Raw genomic sequence first — 24,666 nt, 5'->3', positions numbered from 1 at the left:
AGTTGACACTCAATATTAGCCATCACAAGTAGATAAAGAAAATATGGTACATATACATAATGGAGTACTATTCAGACATAAAAATGAATGAGATCCATATATTTGCCACAACATGGATGTAACTGGAGGTCATTATGCTAAGTGAAATAAGCCAGGCACAGAAAGACAACATCACACGTTCTCACTTATCTGTGGTATCTAAAAATCAACACAATTGAACTCACGGAGATAGAGAGTAGAAGGACGGTTACCAAAGGCTGAGAAGACAAGTGGAGAGGGTGGGAAGTGGGGATGATTAATGGGTACAAAAAAATAGAAAGAATAAATAACACCTTGTATGTGATAGCACAACAGGGTGACTATAGTCAACAATAATTTAATTATACATTTAAAAATAACTAAGACTATAATTAGATTATTTGTAACACAAAGGATGAATGCTTGAGGGGATGGATACCCCATATTACTTGATGTGATTATTATGCATTACATGCCTGTATCAAAAAAATCTCATGTACCCCATCTCATGCAATACATAATATATATACTTACTATGGAACCACAAAAATTAAAAATTAAAAAAAAATTGTGGAGGCGGAGAAAGATGGCCGAACAGGAACAGCTTCAGTCTCCATCTCCCAGCGCGAGCAACACAGAAGACCGGTGATTTCTGCATTTTCAACTGAGGTACTGGGGTCATCTCACTCGGGAGTGCCGGACAATCGGTGCTGGTCAGCTGCTGCAGCCCGACCAGCGAGAGCTGAAGCAGGGGGAGGCATCGCCTCACCTGGGAAGCGCGAGGGGGAAGGGAGTCCCTTTTCCTAGCCAGGGAAACTGAGACACACAACACCTGGAAAATCGGGTAACTCCCACCCCAATACTGCGCTGTAACACCGGCACACAGGAGATTATATCCCACACCTGGCCGGGAGGGTCCCATGCCCACGGAGCCTCCCTCCTTGCTAACACAGCAGTCTGTGGCAATCTAACCGCAAGGCAGCAGCGAGGCTGGGGGAGGGGCGCCCGCCATAGCTGAGGCTTAAGTAGGTAAATAAAGCCGCTGGGAAGCTCCAACTGGGTGGAGCTCACAGCAGCTCAAGGAAACCTGCCTGTCTCTGTAGACTCCGCCTCCGGGGACAGGGCTCAGCTAAAGCAGCAGAGGCCTGTCCAGACGCGAACGACTCTGTCTGACAGCTTTGAAAAGAGCAGTGGATCTCACAACACGGAGGTTGAGATCTGAGAAGGGGCAGTCTGCCTGCTCAAGTGGGTCACTGACCCCTGAGTAGCCTAACTGGGAGACATCCCCCACTAGGGGCAGTCTGACACCCCACACCTCACAGGGTGGAGTACACCCCTGAGAGGAAGCTTCCAAAGCAAGAATCAGACAGGTGCACTCGCTCTTCAGCAATATTCTATCTTCTGCAACCTCTGCTGCTGATACCCAGGCAAACAGGGTCTGGAGTGGACCTCAAGCAATCTCCAACAGACCTATAGCTGAGGGTCCTGACTGTCAGAAGGAAAACTATCAAACAGGAAGGACATCTATATCAAAACCCCATCAGTACGTCACCATCATCAAAGACCAGAGACAGATAAAACCACAAAGATGGGGAAAAAGCAGGGCAGAAAAGCTGGAAATTCAAAAACTAAGAGCGCATCTCCTCCTGCAAAGGAGCACAGCCCATCGCCAGCAATGGATCAAAGCTGGTCAGAGAATGATTTTGATGAGATGAGAGAAGAAGGCTTCAGTCCATCAAACCTTTCAGAGCTAAAGGAGGAATTACGTACCCAGCGCAAAGAAACTAAAACTCTTGAAAAAAGAGTGGAAGAATTGACAGCTAGACTAATTAATGCAGAGAAGGTCATAAACGAAATGACAGAGATGAAAACCATGACACGAGAAATACGTGACAAATGCACAAGCTTCAGTAACCGACTCGATCAACTGGAAGAAAGAGTATCAGCGATGGAGGATCAAATGAATGAAATGAAGCGAGAAGAGAAACCAAAAGAAAAAAGAAGAAAAAGAAATGAACAAAGCCTGCAAGAAGTATGGGATTATGTCAAAAGACCAAATCTACGTCTGATTGGGGTGCCTGAAAGTGAGGGGGAAAATGGAACCAAATTGGAAAACACTCTACAGGATATCATCCAGGAGAACTTCCCCAACCTAGCAGGGCAGGCCAACATTCAAATTCAGGAAATACAGAGAACGCCACAAAGATACTCCTCCAGAAGAGCAACTCCAAGACACATAATTGCCAGATTCACCAAAGTTGAAATGAAGGAAAAAATCTTAAGGGCAGCCAGAGAGAAAGGTCGGGTTACCCACAAAGGGAAGCCCATCAGACTGACAGCAGATCTCTCGGCAGAAACTCTACAAGCCAGAAGAGAGTGGGGGCCAATATTCAACGTTCTTAAAGAAAAGAATTTTAAACCCAGAATTTCATATCCAGCCAAACTAAGTTTCATCAGTGAAGGAGAAATAAAATTCTTTACAGATAAGCAAATGCTTAGAGATTTTGTCACCACCAGGCCTGCCTTACAAGAGACCCTGAAGGAAGCCCAAAACATGGAAAGGAACAACTGGTACCAGCCATTGCAAAAACATGCCAAAATGTAAAGACCATCGAGGCTAGGAAGAAACTGCATCAACTAATGAGCAAAATAACCAGCTAATATCATAATGGCAGGATCAAGTTCACACATAACAATATTAACCTTAAATGTAAATGGACTAAATGCTCCAATTAAAAGACACAGACTGGCAAACTGGATAAAGAGTCAAGACCCATCAGTCTGCTGTCTTCAGGAGACCCATCTCACATGCAGAGACATACATAGGCTCAAAATAAAGGGATGGAGGAAGATCTACCAAGCAAATGGAGAACAAAAAAAAGCAGGGGTTGCAATCCTAGTCTCTGATAAAACAGACTTTAAACCATCAAAGATCAAAAGAGACAAAGAAGGCCATTACATAATGGTAAAGGGATCAATTCAACAGGAAGAGCTAACTATCCTAAATATATATGCACCCAATACAGGAGCACCCAGATTCATAAAGCAAGTCCTTAGAGACTTACAAAGAGACTTAGACTCCCATACAATAAGAATGGGAGACTTCAACACTCCACTGTCAACATTAGACAGATCAATGAGACAGAAAGTTAACAAGGATATCCAGGAATTGAACTCATCTCTGCACCAAGTGGACCTAATAGACATCTATAGAACTCTCCACCCCAAGTCAACAAAATATACATTCTTCTCAGCACCACATCACACTTATTCCAAAATTGACCACATAAGTGGAAGTAAAGCACTCCTCAGCAAATGTAAAAGAACAGAAATTATAACAAACTGTCTCTCTGACCACAGTGCAATCAAACTAGAACTCAGGACTAAGTAACTCAATCAAAACTGCTCAACTACATGAAAACTGAACAACCTGCTCCTGAATGACTACTGGGTACATAACGAAATGAAAGCAGAAATAAAGATGTTCTTTGAAACCAATGAGAACAAAGATACAACATATCAGAATCTCTGGGACACATTTAAAGCAGTGTGTAGAGGGAAATTTATAGCACTAAGTGCCCACAAGAGAAAGCAGGAAAGATCTAAAATTGACACTCTAACATCACAATTAAAAGAACTAGAGAGGCAAGAGCAAATACATTCAAAAGCTAGCAGAAGGCAAGAAATAACTAAGATCAGAGCAGAACTGAAGGAGATAGAGACACAAAACACCCTCCAAAAAATCAATGAATGCAGGAGTTGGTTTTTTGAAAAGATCAACAAAATTGACAGACCGCTAGCAAGGCTAATAAAGAAGAAAAGAGGGAGGAATCAAATAGACGCAATAAAAAATGATAAAGGGGATATCACCACCGACCCCACAGAAATACAAACTACCATCAGAGAATACTATAAACACCTCTACGCAAATCAACTAGAAAATCTAGGAGAAATGGATAATTTCCTGGACACGTACACTCTTCCAAGACTAAACCAGGAAGAAGTTGAATCCCTGAATAGACCAATAGCAGCCTCTGAAATTGAGGCAACAATTAATAGCCTACCCACCAAAAAAAGCCCAGGACCAGATGGATTCACAGCTGAATTCTACCAGAGGTACAAGGAGGAGCTGGTACCATTCCTTCTGAAACTATTCCAATCAATAGAAAAAGAGGGAATCCTCCCTAACTCATTTTATGAGGCCAACATCATCCTGATACCAAAGCCTGGCAGAGACACAACAAAAAAAGAGAATTTTAGACCAATCTCCCTGATGAACATCGATGCAAAAATCCTCAATAAAATACTGGCAAACCGGGTTCAGCAGCACATCAAAAAGCTTATCCACCATGATCAAGTGGGCTTCATCCCTGGGATGCAAGGCTGGTTCAACATTCGCAAATCAATCAACGTAATCCAGCATATCAACAGAACCAAAGACAAGAACCACATGATTATCTCAATAGATGTAGAAAAGCCTTTTGACAAAATTCAACAGCCCTTCATGCTAAAAACGCTCAATAAATTCGGTATTGATGGAACGTACCTCAAAATAATAAGAGCTATTTATGACAAACCCACAGCTAATATCATACTGAATGGGCAAAAACTGGAAAAATTCCCTTTGAAAACTGGCACAAGACAGGGATGCCCTCTCTCACCACTCCTATTCAACATAGTGTTGGAAGTTCTGGCTAGGGCAATCAGGCAAGAGAAAGAAATCAAGGGTATTCAGTTAGGAAAAGAAGAAGTCAAATTGTCCCTGTTTGCAGATGACATGATTGTGTATTTAGAAAACCCCATCGTCTCAGCCCAAAATCTTCTTAAGCTGATAAGCAACTTCAGCAAAGTCTCAGGATACAAAATTAATGTGCAAAAATCACAAGCATTCTTATACACCAGTAACAGACAAGCAGAGAGCCAAATCAGGAATGAACTTCCATTCACAATTGCTTCAAAGAGAATAAAACACCTAGGAATCCAACTTACAAGGGATGTAAAGGACCTCTTCAAGGAGAACTACAAACCACTGCTCAGTGAAATCAAAGAGGACACAAACAAATGGAAGAACATACCATGCTCATGGATAGGAAGAATCAATATCGTTAAAATGGCCATACTGCCCAAGGTTATTTATAGATTCAATGCCATCCCCATCAAGCTACCAATGAGTTTCTTCACTGAATTGGAAAAAACTGCTTTAAAGTTCATATGGAACCAAAAAAGAGCCCGCATTGCCAAGACAATCCTAAGTCAAAAGGACAAAGCCGGAGGCGTCACGCTACCTGACTTCAAACTATACTACAAGGCTACAGTAACCAAAACAGCATGGTACTGGTACCAAAACAGAGATATAGACCAATGGAACAGAACGGAGCCTTCAGAAATAATGCCACACATCTACAACCATCTGATATTTGACAAACCTGAGAAAAACAAGAAATGGGGAAAGGATTCCCTATTTAATAAATGGTGCTGGGAAAATTGGCTAGCCATAAGTAGAAAGCTGAAACTGGATCCTTTCCTTACTCCTTATACGAAGATTAATTCAAGATGGATTAGAGACTTAAATGTTAGACCTAATACCATAAAAACCCTAGAAGAAAATCTAGGTAGTACCATTCAGGACATAGGCACGGGCAAGGACTTCATGTCTAAAACACCAAAAGCAACGGCAGCAAAAGCCAAAATTGACAAATGGGATCTCATTAAACTAAAGAGCTTGTGCACAGCAAAAGAAACTACCATCAGAGTGAACAGGCAACCTACAGAATGGGAGAAAATTTTTGCAATCTACTCATCTGACAAAGGGCTAATTTCCAGAATCTACAAAGAACTCAAACAAATATACAAGAAAAAAACAAACAACCCCATCAAAAAGTGGGGAAAGGATATGAACAGACATTTCTCAAAAGAAGACATTCATACAGCCAACAGACACATGAAAAAATGCTCATCATCACTGGCCATCAGAGAAATGCAAATCAAAACCACAATGAGATACCATCTCACACCAGTTAGAATGGCAATCATTAAAAAACCAGGAAACAACAGGTGTTGGAGAGGATGTGGAGAAATAGGAACACTTTTACACTGTTGGTGGGATTGTAAACTAGTTCAACCATTATGGAAAACAGTATGGCGATTCCTCAAGGATCTAGAACTAGATGTACCATATGACCCAGCCATCCCACTACTGGGTATATACCCAAAGGATTATAAATTATGCTACTACAAAGACACATGCACACGTATGTTTATTGCGGCACTATTCACAATAGCAAAGACTTGGAATCAACCCAAATGTCCATCAGTGACAGACTGGGTTAAGAAAATGTGGCACATATACACGATGCAATACTATGCAGCCATAAAAAAGGATGAGTTTGCGTCCTTTGTAGGCACATGGATGCAGCTGGAAACCATCATTCTTAGCAAACTATCACAAGAAGAGAAAACCAAACACTGCATGTTCTCACTCATAGGTGGGAACTGAACAATGAGCTCACTTGGACTCGGGAAGGGGAACATCACACACTGGGGCCTATCATGGGGACGGGGGAGGGGGGAGGGATTGCATTGGGGAGTTATACCTGATATAAATGATGAATTGATGGGTGCTGATGAGTTGATGGGTGCAGCACACCAACATGGCACATGTATACATATGTAACAAACCTGCACGTTATGCACATGTACCCTAGAACTTAAAGTATAATTAAAAAAAAAAATTAACTCAAAGTTTATAATAGACCTGATTGCAAAATGGAACCCCATAAAACCCCTAGAATATAACATAGGAGAAAACCCGGATAGCCTTGAATAGGGTGATGACTTTTTCAGATACAACATCAAAGCCATGATCCATGCAAGAAAGAATTGATAAGTTGTACTTCATTAAAATTTAAAACATCTACTCTGTGAAAGACAAGGTCAAGAGAATGAGACGACAAACCATAGACTGAGAGGAAATCATTGCAAAAGACATATCTGATAAATAATTGTTATCCAAAATATACAAAGAACTCTTAAAACTCAACAAGAAAACAAACAACTCAATTATAAATGGGCCAAAGACCTTAAGGAACTCCTCATCAAAGAAGATATACAGCTGAAAATTAAGCATATGAAAAGATGCTCCACATCCTGTATCATCTGGAAAATGCCAATTAAAGCAACAATGTGATACCACTACGTATCCATTAAAATGGTCAAAATCCAGAACACTAACAATATCAAATGCTGGCAAGGATGTGTAGCAACAGGAACTTTCATTCACTGGTGGTGGGAATGCAAAATGGTACAGCTGTTTGCAAGACAGTTTGGCAGTTTCTTACAAACAAAACATATTCTTACCATATGATCCAGCAATCACACTCCTTAGCACTTAACTATAGGAGTTGAAAACTTCTGTCCACACAAAAACCTGTACACAGATGTTTATAGTAGCTTTATTTTTGCCAAAACTTGGAAGCAATTAAGATGTCCTTCAGTAGGTGCATGAATTAATTTGGTATATCCAGACAATGGAATATAATTCAACATTGTTAAAAGATAAACTGAAGCACATTTAAATTTTTTTTTATTTATTTGAGCAAACAATGATTCATGAATTGCTCAGTTCCAAACCAGAAGTAGTTTGGGGGTTCAAAGAGGGAGTGCAAAGGGGAGGTTTTATAGGACGAACATGGAAGTAAAGCAAATAAAATATTTGATTATGCAGCTGCCTTATTTGGTATAGGCTCCTGGAAAGTCCCTAGTTATATAACTATAACAGTTGGTGCTTTCTGATTAGTTGAGCTTAAGTTTTCTTTTTCTTTAATATGGGCATTTACAAGAAATAGTCCAAGTTAAGTTTTGGGTTTTTTTGTTTGTTTGTTTTTTGTTTTTTGTTTTCCTTTTTAACGCAGTCTTTCTCTGCTGCCCAGGCTGGAGTGCACTGGCATGATCTCAGCTCACTGCAACCTCCACCTCCTGAGTTCAACTGATTCTCCTGCCCCAGTCTCCTGAGTAGTTGGGACTACTGGCATGAGCCACCATGCCTGGCTAATTTTTGTATTTTTAGTAGAAACGGTATTTTGCCACATTGGCCAGGCTGGTCTTGAACTGCTGACCTCAAGTGATCCACCCACCTCAGCCTCCCAAAGTGCTGGGATTACAGGAGTGAGCCACTGTGTCCAGCTTCAAGTTAAGTTTTGATTATGTTTGTAAATCAAGTAAGGCTAAAGTCACACATGACACTTAACTGTCTTTGTCCACTTACAGATTCTTCAGGTACGGTCTCTATTTTATTTTAGTTTAACAGCATTAAGAAAAACTGAAAAGATATGGAGGAAATTTAAATGCATATTACTAAGTGAAAAAAGCCAATCTGAAATGACTACATATGTATGATTCCAACTACGTGACATTCTCGGAAAGGCTAAACTATGTAGACAATAAAAAATATTTATGGTTGCCAGGATTTGGAGGGGTATAGAGGAGGGATGTATAGGCAGAGCACAGAGAATTTTTAGGGCAGTGACAATACTTTATATGATACTACAATGGTGAAAATATGTCATTATATATTTGTACAAACCCATAGAGTGTATAACACCAAGAGTGAACTCTAATGTAAATTATGGACTTGGGGTGATTATGATGTGTCAATGTAGGTTCATCAGTTTTAACAAATGTGCCACTCTGGTGGGAGATGTTGATAATGAGAGAAGCTATACACGTGTGAAGATAGAGAAGGTATAGATTAAATGTGTCTCCCCCAAATTCTTACGTTGAAAACTTAATCTCCAATGTGATGGTCTCAGGAAGTGGAGCCTTTGAGGGGGTGATTAGGTCATGAGGCTGGAACCCTCATGAATTGGATTAATGCCCTTATAAAAGAGACCCCAGAGAACTCCCTTGCTCCTTCTGCCATCTGAGGACATAATGAAAAGATGGCTGTCTATGAACCAGAAAATGTGCCCTCATCAGACACCAAATCTGCTGGGGTGTTATTCTTGTACTTCCCAACTTCCAGAATAAGAAATAAATTTCCATTGTTGATAAGGCCATACTATAGGACTTTGCTATAGCTGTCCGAAAGGATTAGTACAGGAAATATATGGGAAATCTCTGCACCTTTCTCTCAATTTTGCTGTGAAACTAAAATTGCTATTTAAAAAATAAAGTACTTATTTCATTTTAAAAATTGATGACACAGCCAGGTGTGGTTGCTCATACCTTTAATCCCAGCACTTTGGGAGGCTGAGGCAGGTGGACCACCTGAGGTTAGGAATTTGACACCAGCCTGGCCACCATGGTGAAACCCTGTCTCTACTAAAAATACAAAAATTAGCCAGGTATGGTGGTGCACACCTGTAATCCTAGCTGAGGCTGAGGCAGGAGAATCTCTTGAACCCGGGAGGCGGAGGTTGCAGTGAGTCGAGATTGTGCCACTGCACTCCAGCCTGGGTGACAGAGTGAGACTCTGTCTCAAAAAATAATAATAATAATAAATAATAAATTAATAAAATTTAAAAAATGATGACAAAGGTTGGATTTTTGCAACAGGTGATTGGATTACCCATCCTCAAATTCTAGGACTACTCAAAGGTCATTGATGACTATAAATTGCCTTATATCCACAAACTGCTTTACTCTTGAGTTCCTACAGCACTCTGGGATGAGTGTCTTTTAGTTCCAAGTTATTATTTGCATCTGTTTTGTCATTAGGTTTATAACATACCATGATTCTGTCACTATTAATTCTAGTACCTCTGACCTTTCAGCTTTGAGCTGAAATTTGGGAGGGACGATCTTCTCACCAAATTCCTTAACAAAGAATGAAACATAAAACTGATTGAGCCTCTGCTTTCTCTTCTCATGCCTCAAGACCTCTTTCAACTCATCGAACAGTGCTACTTTGGCTTGGGCTCCAACAGAACTGAGAAGTAAGAGAATCTGTTTTCTCTGCTCTTCACTATTAAACTCCCAACCACCAAGAGCTACTACTTTATCACACCCCACCTTTCAGCTCTCCTCTCCTAGGAGAAACCAGTCTAATTTTACAAATTCTCACTGATAGTGCCAGATGACTCTAACATGGCATGTACTGTTCTCAATTGAGTAAAAAGAGACCCCAGATCTATCATAACTTAAATTTGGGGGTCAGTTATTTGACTTCTCTGACCTTAATTTCCTTGTCCAAAAACAATAATGGTAAAAATAAATACCATACACAGTTGTAAAGAGAATCAACTGATAATGCCCGTAAAGTGAACTGCACAGCACAGACAAGTGAATAATTTGATACTATTGTTAGATTCTACAAGGCACAGAAGTCAATGCTGCTTTTGATTCACAGTAATTTTTAAATGTCTTCTAAGTTAGAGAGCTGTTCACATTCACAGTGACATTAGCTGACTAGTCTATTAGTGACTAGTGACTCTTCAGTAACTAGTTGACTCTTCCCTTACCTCTCACCACCATCATTTCCTCTGTTCTAGAGTATTTACAACCCACAAGGAGTCTATCTAAAGGAGACAGCTAATATCTAAAGGTACAATTCTATGCTCCAAAACAACAATACTAATTCAAGTATGAATAATATGATCCTATTCCCACAGATCTTTTTTTTTTTTTTGTAGAATTCTGCTTTTAATGTCTCCAGATAAACTGATTATTTTATTTTATTTTATTTTATTTATTTTGGAGAGAGCTTACATTTTAATAGGGAAAGTAGACTGTGAGCTTGTAAATATGTGAATAAGCAAAATAATTTCAGAATGTTTTAAGTGCTAAGAAAGAAAGAAGCAGGTAAGGGAGTAAAAAGTAACTTGAAATTACTTTAGATTGTGTGTTTAGAGCATACCTCTTTGAGTTGTGACTTTGTGGCTAACCATGGGATACTTTAGGCTCATCTTGTCTTTTCTAGTTTCTATCAAATCTTAGTTTGCCTCTTAGTCTCTGCTTCCTATCCTAAATCTTATTATTTCTTTGAATTTAGAGTTGCTTTTTGTAAACATTGGATTAACTATGTAGGATGACTTATTCAATAAGAAACTCATCCTAAATTCCTAGCTCCAGGCATTTGGCCAAATTTCCTCCTAGGAAAATTTTTGACTGGGGAAATTCATCCATAAACTGACATTTTAGACTTTAGAGAAATCTCAGAAAGGTTTTTATTTTCACCTACCCTTTCTCACAAGGATTTCAAAATTAATTTTATTGTGATTCCTATTATCTATCATTTCTTCCATGAATGAATTGCCAAAATCAAATAATATTATTTTGTCCTTTTTGCATTGTAATTTTTTAAAAATATAAATACCAGCATAATTTTTCAGAAATTGCTTTTAAAAGTAAAAATAAAAGCATCTATTTCTACTTGTTTTCTATGCCTTTCTTTTTCTAGACTTAAAGTAGAGTACAGACATGAGCTTCAGAGAATCTGCACATTTCCATCAATTATATAAAATAGTTATGGGTGCATGCATCTTCCTAGGGAAAGGGCTCTTGATCTTCAGTCATGATCCATGACTCACCAAAGGTGAACAATAACTATAAGACCCCTTATTGAGACAATCACAATGAATGTCTGTGAATTTAAGACCTACTTTTGAGTTTTCCGTGCTCTACTACAAGGCTGCAGGTCTTCTCTTCTCCAGTAATTGTAGATTCGTTCACTGTCTTAGAAACAGCAAAAATCCAATGACTGGCCCATCACTCGCTGCCTAGATGAAAGATAAATGTAGATGGATGAGTCCTTAACATTCCCCTTTGATCTCCCAGACTACTGGGATAACTCTCTGGAGTTTCCTTTGCAGGTCAATTTGGAAGATTCTTTTGAACAGCTTTATCTTTTCATTTTTATTGGATAAGAAATTACATTCTGTTCAGCAAGAAACACATTATTCTGTTGTAGCTGCATAGAAAGAAAACCATTTTCAAAACGAGTATCACATAGAGGACAAGTATAATTCTTGAAAGAAGTTTGGCTCAATGAGGTAAACAGAAAAAAATATTCTAGAGACATTTCCAGGGAACAAGGACCTCTGGTCACACAGTACTCTATTTGAGAAAGAGCAAACTCCTTTCTATAATTATTGGCATTCATTTTTTTTTTGGTTTGCATCAGATGTTATATTAAGAAAAGCAAAAAATGGCAGAGCATTTTCAATGCCTTTAAATATACAAAAGAATACACATATATCTCTCTGGCCACATAAGTTATTTTCTGAGTGTAAATTAGTCCCTTAGAGGACCATTAACTCTTTTAGCATGGAAGAACTAGATATAAAAATAGTACACCTGAATAGCATACTACATGAGCAGTTTATCACTCCAGTAAGATCAAAAATCACTATTCTATAAATAAAATAGTGACTGACGTAATGTTGAGCACATTATTTACTGCCTATATTCTGTTAGTTACTCTTGACAGCCTCCTTTATGCCATCATGAGCAACTAACACACTCTATCAAATGCGACAGACCTGCGTCAAACCTCTTCTGCTCCAAAACAAACCCCTCTGAAGTGAACCTCTGACTTGAGCACTCCATAGCCTAAGGCTCGAGTTTCTCCTGACCACTCAGCAATGCAAGGATTTTGTGCAGGGAACTATACACAACTCCACAGGGTTCCAGAAGGTAGAAAACAAACCATGAAAAATGGGAGAAATTAAGGCTGATAAGGGAAAGAGAGGAAGAACACTTTTCAATTAATGGGAGGGGTGTGTCTATCACTAGGAATCACTTTGACTGCAGGTCAAGCAGTGACATTTAGGATGTGATTTGAAGGGTTTAAAAAAATCTTTTCCTATTCATTCCCACCCCCTAACCAAATTCAGATCCACAGTCCCTTATTGCAAACCCAAGAAGTCAGTTGTAAATTTGGAATTCTAAACTTTAGGGACTTCAGAAAGTTAATAGGGTACATATACTTTATATTATTACGTAACATCCTATAGTGGGGTATGGGGTAGCACCCCATTATCAAATACATTAATATTCCTGCTGCAAAATCTATGAATATTTCCATTACATATGACAATGAAGACTATAAAAAGCTTCATGTCAATTCATGATAGGTTTGTACCTAATTAGGTCAGGTCAGCCTTTGTCACCCAACTATTTTCCCAGAGTGGAATATTGCTATGTTACTACATCCCAGCCCATCTTTCCCACCTCTTGCACATATGCCTTCCCATAACAATTGCCAGTTGCCTGAGTGGTCCCAAGTCCTCCAGATTTAATTTTATATTTAAATCAAAAGGAGTCCAGTTCCTATCCAATGTATCATGGGAAAGCCCCTCTTCTGCCACCCCTGCCATATCTCTACATCTTCCCTGACTCTTCCTTTCTGCTGGACTCCCCTCCTCATTCACCTCTAGTTTCTGGTGGCTGTTTTATTTTCTCTACCTCTTTTGGCCCAACTACAGAACACAATCCCTTTTCCTAAGATTACCTAATGCAACCAAAGCAGTGGGGATAGAGAGAAGGGAAACAGACATAGGAGGTGTTAAGGGGCTGTCAAATGAATGACTGTTGGCTTTCCTAGGTTAAAAGAAGTGAGGGACAGACATTATCTCCTGGGCTTGGGACAGTGGTGAAGGAATAGTGGTTCCTGCCAATACAGATGCAAAGTAGTTCCACTTAAGATACCTTACATTAAACAACAGAATTTAACTGAAGATATAGAGAAAATGGGGAGGAGTTTATATCTTGGCACAACACAGAAAATGAATGAAAAGTTTTAATTGAAGAATCACCTCCATTGCTACCACTCAGAACTTTCACTATGTTTCTTCAAAGGACTCCAGATTCTGGCCATGATGCTGGGCTCCTTTCTATATATCTATGTCACCCAGTACAATAACCGCTAGACACGTGGCCACTGAGTGCTTGAAATTTAGCTAATCCAAATTAGGATGTGCTGTCAATGTACAATATATTACTAAAATAATTTTACCTGTTTATATTTAAACTAGAAAACTTAAAATTATATATGACTCACATTGTGTTTTTATTGGACAGTGCTGATCTAAGTTTTTCTCTAACTTTCCCCTTTCTCAGGAACCTCTCTCCTCCTCTCTGTCTTCTTTCAGAAACTCAAAAGTTCTCCCATTTGGTACCTAAGCAAGCAATACAGCTCCCTCCTGATCTCAGTCTATCCTATCTTGGCCGAGCCCAGAAGGACAGGGAAGGAAGGTTGAGGATGGAATGTAGGGGCCAGTTTCTTTCCCATTTCATTCTCAGAGTGGCCATGAGGATACTCTCTTAAACGGTATTTCCTCTCCCAAAAATGAATTCTGCTGCTAATTTTAAAATATAAAAATACTCTTTCTACTACATACATATATAGAAAATCATACTTACCAATCATGAACTTTGCAGACTCCCTGTAAAATATAAGCAACTTGAAATTCTTGACTTTTTGACCTTCTGTTGAACTAATACAAAAAATCTTGAATGGTGGCTGATTCTTTATTTGAGTCTCAGAGATCCCAGGAACAAGAATGGGAAGGAAAGCAAAAGGAGGCTGACACCCTTTAGGGAGATTCTAATCAAGGTACAGCAAGGGCTGATGAAACAAGTCTGCCTGTTGTTAGAGAACACCTTTTTATTTACCCATTGCATGTGTACTGTGCTCTTCCAGGGTTGAGCAGTATGGTGCTGAACAGCAAGTGCTCAGAATACTCAAGTTCTCTGGAGGCAGCATCCTCCTCCCGGACACTAGGCACCAAGAAATAAAAGTGCTTGCTTTTCTTTTTTTTTTTTTTTTTTGAGACGGAGTCTTGCTCTGTCGCCCAGGCTGGAGTGCAGTGGCCAGATCTCAGCTCACTGCAAGCTCCGCCTCCCGGGTTTATGCCATTCTCCTGCCTCAGTCTCCCGAGTAGCTGGGACTACAGGCGCCCGCCACCTCGCCCGGCTAGTATTTTGTATTTTTTAGTAGAGACGGGGTTTCACCGTGTTAGCCAGGATGGTCTCGATCTCCTGACCTCGTGATCCGCCTCCCGAAGTGCTGGGATTACAGGCTTGAGCCACCGCGCCCGGCTTAAGTGCTTGCTTTTCTATATTCCGTACCTGAAAATTGTCACCTTCTGGTGATATATCTTAATGGTTGAAAAATGAGTCTTATTAATAGTCACCTTTCAATTAGAGAAAAATAAAGATAAGACACTGCAGATATTAAAGTTACACAGACGAGGCTAAAAGATAAGAAAAACAGAAAGATAATGCCACGGCTTACTTTTATCTCTAGAGTTATTAAAAAAAATCTTGCCTTTTTCCCTTGAAACCACAACCCTACTTTACATAACTTAAGAACTCGGGGAATGTGACAGAGTATAATTACCAGCCCTTTCCTTTAAAAATTAAGGTACAAGAATAAAAAGATCACCACGCTTCAATAAACACCTGCAAGAGCTACAGAAGTATCATTGTTTCCTTATAAGTCTTGTGGAGCAAACTATTTTTAACAATATCAGGATTTAATTTAATCTTTGTACACTATTTTTCTGAAGGTAAATTTGGTAAGTTAGGTGAACATAAAGAAGTTATTCTACGTACACTTATTTCATAAATGTGGGAAAATCACCTAATTACTAAAATTACTGATGTCCATATATATTTACAAAGATACCAGTTCTTCTCTCTTAGTCAGAATTTCACATCATTTAATACTTAAAATGATCAAATTCACATTACATAAATAGTAATGATACTAACTGACAATAATATTTTCTATGAGCTAGGTGCCATTCTAAGGACTTCACATATGCTGACATTCCATTCTTACCACAATAGTAAGAGGTAGGTATACTTATTAGGCACATTCTATATATGAGGAGACTGAAGCACAGAGAGATGAAGTAACTTGCCCAAGATCATCAGACAGTTAATGGCAGAGCCATGGGGATCCTAACCCAGTTACTCTAATTCCAGAGTCCTCACTTTTTAACACTGTGCTCTACTTCTTAGTAAAGTGATAAAGAAATTCATAACATTTGATGTGTTCCTTTGTTTACTTAATGATGGTAAGACTGTCTGAAATCTTACATCTTCTGACAAAGCTGAACACAAATAGTTAACAAAGCAGACATCAAAAGCAATCTGTTTCAAAACTAAACTCCAGGGACAGTCCCAAATGACCCAAAGAAGCCAATAATTTATCTCTGAACATCATATGCAGTTGTAATGACCCTAAAGTTGAAATAAAGACAGTTGTTGGTAAAACGAAAAACAACTCAAACAATGTGATAGAGATGCTCCCAGAAGACATCTGTGGTATGAAGGAGATCAGTGCTAGAATCCACATGATATGAGGTAAACTTGAAATGTCATCAATAGAACAAAGTAAAGGGGAGAGGCAAGGCAGGTGGAACTGGACTGAATGTGACTTGATTATTTGTTGAATGTAACAAGAGAAGAATACAATAGTTGGGATTCTTGCCCAGGGCTTAAATAACATGGTAAGAGAATGATGATGTCTGTCATGCATTCATAGGGAACTGGAGAGGAAAGTCTGAGGGTATAGGTCTTGAAAATCAGTTTAAGGAGTGTTCAGTGTAGGATGTTAGTAGAACATTCAGATGGAAATATTTTGGAAGTGGTGGGAAGAGATTGAGCAGTTATCAACATGTATATTATAGTTTAAACTACAGTACACTACTCCTAGGCATAATGCTTTTAAAGGCAGCCTTCCTAAAGTGATTTTGTTGTATTCAAATTCCTCAAATATTCATTAAGCACCTACTGTCTTTATGGCACTCTGATAAGCACAGTGGGGATTCAAAAAGGCCTTTTAGTATATTTTAATTTTATGATCCCTCAGAGTTTGCATTTAAATAAAGTAAGAGTAACTTGAAATCAAAGCAGAATATGACAAAAACCACCAAACAAACCACAAAAGCTTAGTGGATCAAAGAAAAGAGAGTGCACATTAGCTAGGGAAATCAGGAAATATTTAAGGAGGGAAGTGGCATGTGGCCAACACAAGATACAGAAAAGATGCGAAAAATGAAATTGTGCCATGGAATTTCAACACTAAAAATTCTAACTAGGAGAAACCAGTGTGTGAGTTAAGGCACAGTTATAAAGGACAAAATTCATATTGACTTATTTAAATGAAAATGGATTGCTACAGTTCCCAGGTAGTTAAAAAAGGCTTACAGAGTAATTAGGACAGCTAACTTAGTAAACTCTGCACCGAGGGTCCAGGAATAACTCCCAAGATCCTACTGCAGAAATGCACTTCCAAAGCAGCTGTTTCACCTGCCATGATCAAGGGGCTGCCATCTCCACGGTCAGCTTCTATGCCATCCTCCTCACCAGCAATCTGCACCAGCAAAACCGATATTTTTTATTCTTTCTCCCTTAACTACATAATTCAAATCCTAGGTGAATTCATCTGATTGGCCACATCTAGAATCCTCACTATAAGGGAGTGTGGGATGCGTGAGTTTTAGCTTCCCAGTCTCTGCAGTACAAAAGGACACACTAAAAGGTAGTTGGAAGACACAGTGAGAAAGATAGTCTGAATATTTACCACACTGGACATGTTCAGAGACTTTTGCTTAGGATAGAAACCAACCATCCATCCACCAATTCATTTATTCATTCACTCAAAAAACATGTTAGTGTTAAAGATGTATCGTAATCAGTATTAATTTCACACTTCTGACTTTAACTTTTATTCTCTGAGAATACATTGATTCACTACTCAGCTACAGTCTGTTATTATACTCTTGACATTTTTTAATAAAAAAATTAGACTTTATATTTTCTTGACATTGGCCTTTTTTGCTTCAAATGCTAATGTAGCTATTGGCTTTCAGTATTGGAATCATTTGACTCCTAAAATAATCGATGTTCTTATCTTGCAACTGGCAGTAAAAGCTCTCAAAACTAGTCTTTAAAATATAGAGGATGAAAAAATCCCTCTCTCCCCATTCCTATTCACCTGGAGAACACGTGTTCTCATTGTCATTTACTAATGATAATAATAAGACAGAGGAAGAGGAGTGATAACACTGATAGTTACATTGTACTTACCATGTGCCAAGAACTATGCTAAAATCAGCTTAAATTATTCCATTTAATTCTTACAACAGCTTTATTAGAGATATTATGATCACTATTCTATAGACGAGGAAACTAAGAATATGAAAGAATAAGAAAATAATATTATCCACCAACTGGAACTTTTTACCAAGTATAATCATACTTCTAAGCCTTTCTTTCTGATAGAAAGAAAGAAGTCTTTGCCCTAAGGAATGATTTAGTAAGAATTGCCTATACCCTGTTGGGAACTCATTCATTCTGATTCACAAGCTACTCCACATCTGTATAATCGCATATGTGATTGTCTAAAAAAATGACATCTAACTTAATTATACCCTCTCTGAGAAGGAAACTCTAACCCCAGATTTATTTATAAACCATAATACTTATTTGTACTAACATCAGAACATATGGAAATCCTAATTTTTCTGTTAAGTCTATTATTTTAGCTCCTCTATCTAAAAGGCTGGGAGACACCAAAATGATACTTCTTCCCAAATAACAGAAACACAGGTTAGAGCTCCATTTTTATCAGCATGAACCAGTTCTCATTTGAGGCCCTGATTTTTAATGGGGAAATCTCCAGTCATCACAGCAGCAGCCTAAAAGATCAATTATGTTCCCCAAGACTGGTTTCCAGTAATTACCCTGGCATCAGAACATGACACTAATAAACTTAGAAACATGAGGCAAGAGTGCCTTACATAGAGTTCCAGCTTGCTGTTAATTTGTGATGGGGCTTTAAATAAGCCATTTAACTTCTTCCCATTTGCTTCCTCATCTGTAAAATCAGGATTAAAAATAAATTCTTAGAATTTGGTTGGCATTAATTATTGTTTTGAAAGCATGTTAAGGTCTGGGCACTGAGCAGAAAAATGATAAAACATCCAAATTGGTGTCCTGATTTATCTTGGGTCAAATATCTAATTTGGCAAGAGGTTTTGGTCAATTCCATTTCTCAGCAAGTTCATCAAAGTACTGTCTAGGCAGGTTAAAGTGATCCTTTTGAAACACCATACCAATGTCTTTTATTGTAAACAAAGTATTCACAATGGATCATGCCAGAAGTTTAGACAACTAGATGATAACTGAATATTCACTAAAATAGCAGTTCAATGACATGGTTTTTTTTCTTTGCTTCCAAGATATTATTATATAACATGAAATTATAGTAACCACTGGCATTTTTGTATAAATACCACATAGAGCTTTTAGATAGCTACAACTGACTTAATAGAATAAAATTTGAGAGATTAAATATTTCCTGTTGATTATATTTTAAACAGCACTGTCTTGTTTGTTGGAGAGGAAAATAGTCTTTCTACATTTGTAAAATCTCATTTCTGAAACCTATCAGACAATAATGCACTTTTTTTCTGTGACTGACAGCATTAATCCAGCCAACAAATACTTATTTACCACTATCATATGCTAAGTAATATCGTAGTTATGGGGAATACCACAGCAAACAAAATAGGTAAAAACTTCTACTCTTGTGGAGTTTACATTCTAATAGAATGGGAAGAGAGACTGAAAAATAAGAAATAAATATAAAGTTAAAAGTACATAATATAACAGAGAATGAAGAGATAGCTGGAAGGGTTGGAATAGGATGAAGATAACAATTTTAGACGAGGTATCAGAAAAGCCCTCCCTGGTAGAAGACATTTGAAAAAGACCTATACCATTGTTTGTAGCTGTCTAGAGAAAACATAGTCCAGGTAGAAGGAAGAACAAGTCCAAAAGCCTGAGGCATTCCTGGAAGGTTTGACAACCAGCAAAGAAGCTAGGGTGGTAAGAACAGAACTAGAAACAGAGTAGTACAAGAGGTGAAAATATATCATGAAGTATACTTCATGAAGTCAAAAAAGGTATCTTATTACTACACAGAGAGTAAATTCTATGAGGACCTGGGGATAGCAGGGACACCTGGCAAGAGGTTATTTTACTATTGACGTGAAAGGTGATGCTGGCTGTGACCAGAATAGTGGAGTAAAGGTAGTTGGGATCTCAGCATAGTTTCAATCAGTAAAATGAGGACTAAGAATTGAAGTATTGAATTTAGCACTGGGTAGATCACTAGAGAACTTGAAAAGAGTAGTTTTGAGGAAATGGTAAAAGTGAAAGCCTGATTCTAGTGGGACCAAGAGAGAAAGAATAGAGAGAAATTGAAGATAGTGAGTAGAGACATTTCCGCCAAAAAAAAAAAGCAAGTCCAGGAACTGTGAGAATCAGAAGGATGTTGTATTCTTCAGGGTTTTCCAGAGAAACAAAACCAATAGGAAAAAGACAGACAGCTATAGATAGACACGAAGAGGCTTATTATAAGGAATTGGTTCACATGATTATGAAGGTTGGCGAGCCCAAAATCTGCAGAGCCAATGTCCCAGTTTGAGTTCAAAGACCAGCAGTCTGCTATGGAATCAGGAAGAGCCAATGCCCCAGGTCAAAGGCCATCAGGCAGGAGAATTCTCTCTCAGGTGAGAGTCGGCCTTTCTGTTCTACTCAGATCTTCAACTGACTGGATGAGACCCACCTACCTTATGGAAGGCAATCTGCTTTACTTAAGTCTACCAGTTTAAATATGAATCTCATCCAAGAACACCCTCACAAACACTCAGAATGTGTGACCAGTTATCTAGATATCCCATGTTCCAGTCAAGTTGAGAAATAAAATTAACCATCAGAGATATTGAAATAGAAAATATTAAAATCACCAAGACTTCTTATTAGTGCTAAAGAGTATGACTGTCATTCAGAAATGAAAGTCTTTGATAGGCCAGGCATGATGGCTCATGCCTATAATCCCAGTGCTTTGAGAGGCCAAGGCAGGTAGATCACCTGAGGGCAGGAGTTCGAGACCAGCCTGACCAACACGGTGAAACTCTGTCTCCAGTAAAAATACAAAAATTAGCCAGGCATGGTGGTAGGCACCTGTAATCCCAGCTACTCAGAAGACTGAGGCAGGAGCTGAGATCATGCCACTGCACTCTAGCCTGGGTGACAGAGCAAGACTTCATCAAGGAAAAGAAAAGAAAAGAAAAAAGAAGAAAGGAAAGGAAAAGGAAAAGGAAAACGGAAATGGAAAGGAAAGGGAAAGAAACGGGAAAGGATCCTCGAGAAATAAAAAACGACCCAGAGATTTGTAATGGACTACAACAAGAAAGGGTAATAAGTAGTATAACCTGGTGATATGAGATCAAAGCAGGGACAGAGGGGAGGAAAACTGTGTTGAAAGAAGCAAGACTATGAGAGATAACTACCCCATCTGTGGTCCAAGTGATAACAGGAACGTGAGAAAAATACAATAAAACAGACTCGAAGGTGATGTAAAAGTGATATCTTCGTGGGAGAGCCATGTTTTGGCTAGAGAAAGGTCAACTGAACATTCAGAGATCAGAAGACGCCCAAGATATTGCTGAAGACTACCTGTAAATTCCAGAGGCACAGGAATAAGGTTTCAGGACTTGGAACCTGTTGGGGATGCACCAGGAAAATCTGATATGCAGAGACACGAGGGAATGGAAACCAGCAGTGGGAATTGCCTATGGGTCCTGGGCTTCTTGTGATCACTAACATAAACATAGACAAAGAGCATAATGAGAATGATTTGATCTTAAGGCAAGTAGCAGTGAAGATGCTGTAGACTTTGGTGGGAAAGGGGGAGGATTGTTGCCAAGAAACAGAATGCAGGTCCTCACTTCACTGCTGCCAATGATGATATGAAGACCCAGGGAATGGGAGTCTTATGTAGCATGAGAGTTTCATGAGTAGTGGACTACAAATTCAATTAAACAATATTTGTTAGGAGACATTTTTTTGTGCATAAACATAAAACTGTGAGTAGAGGATACCAAAATCACATGTCATTCCTTTTGAGAGGTAATCACACTCCAAAATTTAGAATGAAATAGCCTACTTAAAAACCGTAATTCAGGGCTGACTCAACAAGTGTCATGAAATTTTTGGGTGTTATAGAAGTCCATAAGAAAAAGAAAGCTCATCAGTTAGGAGGATGATAGCAGGTCCCTAAAGAAGGTGACATTTGAAGATAGACATCAAAGGATGGATAGAATTTTGCTAAATGGAGATAGAATGCTTATCCAGACTTCATTTGGAAAATAATACAAAATCATTAAATGTTTTAGAATAGGAAAATGAATCTGGTGTGGTGCATAAAATGGGGAGAGAGGAAAATAATCTAGAGGTTGAAAGAATTCTCAGAGGTCTAGCAATAGTCTAAATGAATAATAGGATGGTAGCATTTAGAATGGAAAGGAAATTAAGAATGAAAACCTGAATGAATCATTCAGTCATTGCTGATATAATGCTATTTAACAAACAATGCTGAAATTCAGTGACTGTACTTTTTTTTTTATTTTAGCTTTTAATTTTTTTTGTTTGGGTTTTTTGTTTTTGTTTTTGTTTTTCTTTTGAGACAGAGTCTCAACTATGTTGCCCAAGCCAGAGTGCAGTAGCACAATCTCAGCCCACTGCAATCTCTACCTCCCATCTCAGTCTCCCGAGTAGCTGGACTACAGGTGTGCGCCACAAGACGGGCTAATTTTTTGTAATTTTTGTAGAGATAGGGCGTTACCATGTTGCTTAAACTGGTCTTGAACTCCTGAGCTCAAGGGATCCACCCACCTTTGCCTCCCAAAGTGCTGGTATTACAGGCATGAGCCACCACACCCAGCCTTTTTTTTTTCTTGATCACACATTTGTGCATTGTCTAGGGGTTAGCTGACCTAGTGTGGGCTTGAATGAGCTTAGCTCTAAGCTGTAGGTTGGATCCTGGGTTGCTCCATGTTTCTCTTATCTTCCTTGGGCCAGTAGATAGGAAAAAATACCAGAATGCTAAATATTTTACCTCGAGTTGCAAAAAATAAAGAAAAAAAAAAAAAAAAAACAATGGAAAAGTTAATGAATGATTAGACTGTAGACAGACCAAGTACAGGTAATCAGAGTTTCTGTGCAGCTCTATTAATTTTCAAGTAAATTTCATATATAAGTATCTCTAAAATGTTTTTCAAAAATTTCAGAGTTCAGGGGACATATAATAACAGTTCATTTATTTAGAAGACACTCTCAGTCCCATATTCAATAACCATTGCCTAAAAAAATCACTGCCTAAATAGGTGCAGCATAGGCGCTTAATATAACAAAATAATAAGGTAATGAGCCCTCTTTTTATCAAGGAAATTTTGAATACAGAAGAAAGATCCTAGTGATAAACATTCAGATTGTTTTCCTTAAAGATACAAGAAGAAGTAACTAGAACCTAATCTTGGCAATTAAAAATAATTACATTTAGTTATTTCATTTGTATTTTAAACTTAAAATTAAAATAAATTAATGGAATTAAAGAGTTAAATAAAAGGCATTTTTCAAATAAATGTAACAGGAGAGATGCATAGGGAAGGGAAAGCTAACTATTCATCTTGCCCTTCCCAAGTCATGCCCCTGTTGAAAATGGGGGAAGACATTCATAAATTCTAGCATTATCTTCAAAACCACCTTCATAATGTTCAACCTGCTGGATACGCAGGTGAGAGGAACAGGGCAGGGAACCTTCATTCGTTTAGAATACCTGGTCTTGAAAAGTGTTGTGGCCCAAGTGATCAGCAGACAATCTTTACATTTTAGAGCACAGACAATGAATATTTAATTTGTAAGTGGTCAAATCTTGATCACCTGGGCAGATTCTCAATGAATCCAAGGCTAATTTTGCAAAATATATAATCATAATTAATACTTTGACACCCTTATTGAGACTCCAGCAAGAGATGAAAGAGAAGGCAATGTAAAGTCACTGTCTAAAACATTGAGCTCCTCTGGGGAAGGGTATGAAGAGCAGAGATGAGTCCTGGCTGCATGGATTAAGTTTCATTTCTCATTCTGTTTTCCTCCTGGCAGATAAAACATTTTCAGAGAAAAAAAAAAAGAAAGAGAAAAATAGTTCAGTACACTAGGCAAACAGACATGAAGCCTATATGTACACTCCACACATATTTTTATATTTTTGTCATATATGTGAGGCTTCAGTTCATTAAGAGCAGCCTATAAGACTACATCTGATAAATTAAAAATCAAAATTGGAAAATAAAAAAATACAAATAAAGTTTAAATGATGGCATATAAAATAATACAATAATCAGACTATAAAGGTTCAGCACAACTTATACAAGTGTGGCGCCACATAAAGATACAAATAGTGAGAAGTGAGGTAGGTCAGTACTTCTCAAACCCTAGCGTACATCAGACTTACCTGGAAAGTATGCCAAAAGACAAATGTCTGGGCCCGACCTCCAGAGTTTCTGATTCAGTAGGTTTGTTGAGGGGGCAGAGAATGTATATTCCAAGTAAGTTCCCGGTTGATACTAACTGGAGTAGTTAATGATGAAGGACCTGAAACATTTATTGTTCTTACAAACTCTATTCTTGCTACTTAAGCAATACAAAATATTAAAAGGACTTTGGAATCAGACAGAAATAGTTTTGAGTTCCCACTCTATACTTATCTTCTGTGAAACTTTAGGAAAGTTACTAAACTTCTCTAGCCAATAGTACTCATATCTGCAAAAAAAGATAATAAGACTTATC

At 38.3% G+C, this 24,666-nt stretch overlaps 1 protein-coding gene across 1 annotated transcript in view; it reads right to left on the bottom strand.

The window, feature by feature from the left end:
• Positions 1 to 11,702, bottom strand: part of OTOGL (otogelin like) — a 239,565-nt gene extending 227,863 nt beyond the window's left edge. The window contains exon 1 of the mRNA XM_023219423.1: positions 11,616 to 11,702. The gene's annotated coding sequence lies outside the window, so the exon portion shown is untranslated. The remainder of the gene's footprint in view (positions 1 to 11,615) is intronic.
• Positions 11,703 to 24,666: the final 12,964 nt, after the last annotated feature.

Source organism: Piliocolobus tephrosceles, chromosome 10, assembly GCF_002776525.5.
Source record: "Piliocolobus tephrosceles isolate RC106 chromosome 10, ASM277652v3, whole genome shotgun sequence".
Taxonomy (NCBI): domain Eukaryota; kingdom Metazoa; phylum Chordata; class Mammalia; order Primates; family Cercopithecidae; genus Piliocolobus; species Piliocolobus tephrosceles.
The sequence above is the reverse complement of the archived record's forward strand: the minus strand, read 5'-3'. Positions and strand labels throughout refer to the sequence as shown.